Raw genomic sequence first — 7,101 nt, 5'->3', positions numbered from 1 at the left:
TAATGTTAAAATGGGTTATTATACTAACACGTGTGATTGTTTATTTAATTAGATTATAACCAAGAAGTCACAAAGGAAAGCCCTATAATAACAATGTGAGTAATCCTCTTTCTGTAAACCTATTTTGTGAACTGTTTTTACAAAACCTTAAATATTTTTCCATGCGAATAGCAGTTATTTAGTATTTGTAAGAATACAATTACAGTCGGTAAATTTGGGGTTTTGTATACAAAATTTGTTACAACCTGGATAGGAGTAACATGACCATAAGTCGGAACGAAAGTACCATGTGGTGGTAATTGATATAACTTGGAAACAAATGTAATTGCGAAATCGCCCTCAATACTGTACAATGGTTTTTATTAAACTTGATTGAACTGGGATTCACTCACCAGTATTTCCTGCTGATAAAATGTTTTAAACACGTGTTTCAGGTAACTTAGTGTGAAGCCAATAAAAGCCAGCTGGAGAGCACTGAAGGCTTGGAAAAGTGGCAATAAAGTTACCTAAAATAAAATAGATGTTTTTATTAAATAAAATAGGATTTATTCCTTTGAAAACATGTGTACTGCAAACTTCGGTTTTATCCCATGTGTTGAATATTATGAAAATGTGGTATTTACTCTGATGAAATATTTCCTAACTACGGTCCTGATGAAAATTCCGCTGCCAAATTAGACAATACTTGATACCACCGAAACCGGCTCACGGCCGCCCGGTCCCGGGGATTAGGGATCGGAGGTTGTGACATTATTGTAGTAGGCTCCTCTTTTGAAGGTGACGTTACCCTCAACCCAGTAGTTTGAGTCAGCAAGGATACAATCCTAAAGGGTTGGATTATTGAAAGATAATTAAATAAGTTATTAATGCGTAATGTGGTAGACCTCTCTTTTGAAGGTGACGTTACCCTAGGCTAAGTAGTCTGAGTCAGCAGGGATACAATCCTAAGTAGCCAGGTTAAGGTTTTAATAGTAGCTTACATATGAGGGGATCATAGAGTTTGGACCCCCGCCATCCAATACCAGTGGGTATTGAAGGAGTTCCTACTAAATCTGACCCAGGTCCTTGCAGGATCTATACACTGAACAAGGCAAGACTCCTAACAACCATTCCCTTAACCCCCGACCAGGTAGCCAACATATCTCCATATAGACCGTGGAGATATGAATGGTGAAAATCTTTTATTTTATATAGACAGTAAAATAATGCCAAGACACCACAGACAAATGATAAGGAAGAATCACCTTCAGCATAAGAAACTAGTTATTAAAGTCATTAATACATAACCAAATAAAAAGTGCGAAGATCAAAAATAAAAAGTATTACACTAGACACTTGTCTTCACCAAGTGATGTAAGAGACTTAGGCAAACATGGCCTTTGATTATCAAGAACTCTTACGATCAATCTTGGATCCCGAGACTACTCACACACTCTACGATGGATAATGGATGATGGTGGTGGATGATGGTGTTGTGGTGGTGGTGGAGTGTGGGTGAACTGTGAGAGAGGTGGTGTGCCAAAGGATGGTTTGCAAATGAGAGATAAGCACCCCTATTTATAGCCTGAACAGAAGCTCGGGCACGGCCCCGTGTCCACCCATCTCCTCTTCCTTCATTAATTGCAGTTTGTCTGCATTAATTGACCACGCCCCCATGTCCGCTGGGCACGACCCCGTGTTTAGAAGCGTATCTGCACTATCAAGATTTCCTCAGATTCTGCGAATCTTAAAGTTGACCACGGCCCCGTGTCCGCTGGGTACGCCCCCGTGGTGGGTGATAGAAGCTTCTACAGCTTTGTCTTTTCTGCAGACACTTGGGCACGCCCCCGTGCTCACTGAGCACGGGGCGTGTTCAACCTTCTGTTCTCTTGTTTTTGCTTGGGAAGATGCTGTCAGGAGGTCGGGCATGCCACGTTTGTTCCTTTTCTTGTATTATGTTAGATTTAGCTGCCTTTTTTGCTTCTTTTGTTCATTTGAGCTCATTTAATCCTGAAAATACAAAGGGAAGACAAAAACACACTTTTTTCCAACATTAGTACTAAAACGGGGTTAGTTTTATGCCACAATTGATGTAATTTATATGTTGCATTTTGCACACATCAAATACCCCCACACTTGAATCTTCGCTTGTCCTCAAGCAAAACTCTTTATAATGTGGCTTTACACTCCCAAATGGAATGGGTAGCAGAGAAGGTTTTTGGGCTTGTCATAGAGTGTCGGGATTTCCAAGATTCTTTATTAAGTTTTATTTTTATTTATTTATAATTCTATTCGTCATGATTTATTTAAAACATTACATAAGATAAATTACCTATTAGGGCATAACATGCCTTTTTTTTAAAATTCCGTTTATATACAAGTTTACATACCTCACGGGGGATCACTCAACACTCGGCCGAAGATGTATTTTAGTGAATCACTCGAGAGTGGCATGGAACTTACTCCTACCATAAGCTTGCCAAGCAATCAATCCTCCTCCATTTTAACTATACACCTTTGTAAACATCAAGAGACTTTTGGGGGAAGGGTTAGGCTTGGGTTAAAGGTAGGTGGTTGGGTTAGTGGTTAGTAAAAGGGCAAAAAGCGTAAAAAGCGTCGGTTTTCGTAAGACTTTTTATTTTTATTTTTATTTTTATTGCAACTTTTTATTTTGATGAAGCATTTCTTCAAACAAAGTTCTTTTTGATAAACTTGTTTTTTTATTTCATTTAGCTTCATCATCATCATCATCATTTTTTTTGATAAGGAAGTCATAAAAACTGAGCTTTGTTACTAAAATAAAGGGTTTAAATGAAAAAAAGGGTTTTGGTGGGTAAAACGGTGTTTGTTTTGGGTTAAGAAATGAAAAGGTTTAGACTCAAAGGGGTTAACTAGGGGATTTTGGGTAGGTGGTAAAAAAAAAAGAAAAATAATGGTGTAGAAATAAAAAGGGTTAGTCCTAATGCCTCCATCATTTACTTGGGTTTCAGTTGGTAAGGACCGGGAATGTATCGTCTTGGCAAGTTCTAAGTCGTAAGAACCAAGCGGCTATTCACACAAGAAACGAAAAATGAGCATTTAGTTTAAAGATATGTATTTGTATGCTCAATAAAGGCTCAAAACTCACTTTTTGTGGGAATGGGTTTTTATGTGATCAAGTATATATAATCAAATTTTAACTAGATTTGTCATGCCGTTTCATAATTTTCTTATGTTGGTTCTTTTTATCACGACGCTATCGGTTGTAAATTTGTAAAAATATAGCCTTTTTAGAACTTGAAATTCCCAAGTTAAACCTAGACAAGTAAAAAAAAATTGAAAAATTTTTGAAAAAATTTGGGGTGATTAGCGGTTCCAATAGAGTTTTGTGTAAGGCTTGTAATTAAGACTTGCAAGATTCAAGGTTTTAACATTCCCCCCACACTTAAATTACACATTGTCCTCAATGTGTCCCAAAAATAAGTTTTTAGGTTGACTGAATGTGTAAAAAAGTGTGAAAAAGCCAAAATTGTTGTTACTGGGCGTCTAGACACGGCCCGTGGTGTCCGGGCATAGCCCCGTGTTCAGATTGCCAGTAACAGAAATTAGTAAAAATAAACAGAAGCCTGGGCACGGGGGTTCTTCAGCGAGCACGCCCCGTGTCCAATTACCTGAACTGGGCATTTTCTGCAGATGGTTGGGCACGGGGCGTGTTGGCTGAGCACGGCCCCATGCTGAAGTCGATGTAATGAAGAAAATTTGTCGGGTGGCCCTGTTTTTATGCATGGGGTGCTGGTTCAAATTTCCCTTGGTATCATTCACCATCCCGAGTGTGTTTTATTCCTGACAATTAAAACTAAACTAGAAAACACAAAAATTAATCTAAACTAAACTAAGGATAGTTCCGTGAAATGCCCCCGTGGTGCGCCACGTTTATAAGGTTCCTTGGCTAGACCCAAAGCCTGGTCATATGTTACCCAAGTGGGATGTTTTGCATCCCATGCTACACCGTCAGAGAGCATCATCCAAACTTGAGTCTATGACCTTCATGTAGTTGACCGGGTCGTCGTCTTCTTTTTCCAACTCCAAACTTCATTTCCTCATCCCTAATCCTCAATGTTAATGTTCCATCATTCATGTCTACCACTGCTTGGGTCGTAGCTAGGAATGGCCTCCCTAAGATGAGTGGTACTTCGGTATCTTCCTCCATATCTAGTATGAAAAATCGGCCGGGAAGAAAAATTCGCCGACTTTGACCAATAGATTTTCAGCGACACCTTGTGGATATTTGACGGACCTATCGGCGAGTTGTATGCTCATTTTTGTAGGGCTTGTTTTCCCAAGGTCGAGTCGGTTGAACATTGATGCGGGCATGAGGTTGATGCTAGCCCCGAGATCGGCTAGTGCATTGCGAATGGGGGATTCCCCAATCGAGCAAGGAATTGTGAAGCTTCCAGGGTCAATCTTCTTTTGCGGGAGTTTGTTGAGTAGTAAGGCGGAGCATTCTTCGCCTAAATTGACTAATTGCAATGATTCAATTTTCCTTTTATAAGTGAGGAAGTCCCTCATAAATTTTGAATATTTAGGCATTTGAGTTAGGACTTCGATAAATGGAATATAAACATGCAATTGTTTTAGTAAATTCTCGAACTTTGTGAATTGCTCATCGGTCTTTTGACGAATTAACCGACCGGGGTATGGAACCGGAGGAGTCTTAGTGGGCTCCTGAATTGGTGGAGAAGCCTTCTCTTGTTGGGGCGTGGGTGGAGTTGTTGTTTGGCTAGATTGGCTTCTTTCAGTTGGCGGTAATGGAGCTTCCTCGGGACCCACGGTACGGTTTCTCAATGTGATGAGATGTACTTGTGCCTTTGGGTTGGTTTCGGTATTACTTGGTAATGTGCCTTGCGGTCTCTCGGAGAAATTCTGAGCTATTTGATTTAATTGCTTTTCAATGTTTTGAATACTAGCTTGTTGATTTCTAAAATTCGATTCCAATTGTTGAAATCGATCCGAGTTTTTCTTTTTTGGTGTCGGAGATGAGGCGAGATACAGTATCTTCAAGCCTTTCTCGTCCACCTTGTTGTTGAGAGAAATTTTGTGACTCGTTTCTTGTTTGTTGAAAGTTTGTTCGTTGGTTTAGATTTTGTTGGTTACTACCATTGCCGGGTTCTCTTCAACCAAGGTTAGGGTAGTTACACCATCCTTGGTTGTAGGTACCCGTTGGAGAACCCGATGGCCTAGGTCTATTATCAATGTAGTTTACCGATTCTGTTTGATTATCTACTTCTTTCATACAACTCCAATTTTCATGTGGCCCACCACACCCCTCACAAGCCATAACCGAGGCCGTTTTTGCCATCTCTAGGTTTTTGATTTTTGAAAAAAGGGCCTCGATTTGAGCTTGTAAAGAAGTGCTTTCGTCAACCTTATGGGCACCCGGGGCAATAGATTTATTGCCTTGGGGAGTGTGCCACTGAAAATTGGTTTGAGCAATTTCCTCAATTTGATTATATATTTCATTTGGGCGGCGATTACCTAAAAGTCCCCCGGAGCTAGAGTCAAGTGTTTGTCTTGTGTGTGGCAACAACCCATTATAGAAAGTGGATACTTGTTGCCATACCGCAAGACCGTAATGAGGACACTTTCTTAGTAGCTCCTTGAACCTTTCCCAAGTTTCATATAAGGATTCACCATCCTCTTGTGAATATGTATTAATTTTAGTCATTAATTTAGCCGTTTTAGCAGGAGGGAAATACTTATATAGAAACCTTTGGGCTAGTTCATTCCACCCAACTGGGAGGATATTAAGCCAAGCCTTGGCTAGGTCTTTTAGTGAAAATGGAAACATTTGAAGGCGGATGGCGTCGTTTGATGCTCCATTGATCCGAAAGGTATCACATATTTCTAAGAAATTAGTAATATGTTGTTGGTGCATTTCATCTGTTGACTTCGTTTTGGATCGAGTCATAGTCTTAGAGTGTTAGATCAGGGCACAAATTACGAGGAAATAGGATATTGTATGTGAGTTTAGAATCAGGTTCGCTCATAGGACATGATAAGTTCGCTTATAGTGCAAGTCACTAGATTCGCTTTTAGTGCATGATGTCTGGTTCGCTTATATGTCCAAAGGGAGGTCCGCGTATATGGACCATGTTCTTTGGAGCGAACCTGTATCCCCTATATATAGTCCTCATGAGCGGATCATGTGTAACTTTTGGAGAAACTCGTACCGAGGTGCTGCCGGATCGAGATTAGCCTGTAATCTATTATATCTTAATGCAATAGAGTGTTTAAAGTGTAATACTAGCTGTTCCTACGTTAATTGCTTGTTTTCCGCACCTGCGATTGACAAAACTCCTCTGAACGACTCATTGAGGTCGAAACACGATCCTACAATTGGTATCAGAGCTTCAGCTTCAGGAGGAGGAGTTCTACAGAGAATAGCTGAGTTTCTTCTAAATTTCTGTCTTCTACACCTTCTTTTTCTGTTTCAAACAGTTCCAACGGTCAGAATTAGCTCAAAATCTCAGGGATGTGCGCAACTATACAGAGACAAACCCTTGAAAGTTTGGTGTCAAAACTCGAAGGAAAAATGGGTCAAACAGGTCTTCGAAAGTGGTTCGCTTTTCTGGTTTGATATACTCTGGTTCGCTCCTGTGAACACTTTAGGTTCGCTTATAGTGACAGGTTCAACCAGGTTCGCTCCAAAAAATTGTTGTCTGGTCCGCTCTTGTGACCATTTGAAAGTCTGGTTCGCTCGATTGAACATTATCAGGTCCGCTCGTGTGATATACTCTGGTTCGCTCGTTTGTCAACCAGTAGATCCGCCCCAGTAAACATTCTGGTTCGCTTTTGTGATCATTCAGAACATTCTGGTTCGCTTTTAAGGCTGTGATAAAGTTTCGGAAAATTTTTGAACATGGACGAGGAATTCTTCAACGCGTTCGCTACCCCGGTAACCCCGATCACTTTGGCGCAAAACACGATGCTCGAGAACGAAACGGGCACGATGCAAAAACCACCTAGACTGATGAACATTGAGGAATACAAAAATTGGGAAGGTAGGTTCGAGAATTGGGTGCAAGCAAATTATCTTGACGCTTGGGAATGCGTAGAAACTAAGTATGTTCGACCATTGAACGA

General features: G+C 40.4%; 1 non-coding gene across 1 annotated transcript; it reads left to right on the top strand.

Annotated features, from left to right (window-relative positions):
* Nucleotides 1–5,582: 5,582 nt before the first annotated feature.
* Nucleotides 5,583–5,689, top strand: LOC118492676. Its single transcript, XR_004894678.1, has one exon. It is a non-coding gene; the product is annotated as a small nucleolar RNA R71 (small nucleolar RNA).
* Nucleotides 5,690–7,101: the final 1,412 nt, after the last annotated feature.

This window comes from Helianthus annuus, chromosome 5, assembly GCF_002127325.2.
Source record: "Helianthus annuus cultivar XRQ/B chromosome 5, HanXRQr2.0-SUNRISE, whole genome shotgun sequence".
In the NCBI taxonomy this organism is placed as follows: Eukaryota; Viridiplantae; Streptophyta; class Magnoliopsida; order Asterales; family Asteraceae; genus Helianthus; species Helianthus annuus.
This window is presented reverse-complemented; position numbering and strand designations above follow the sequence as displayed.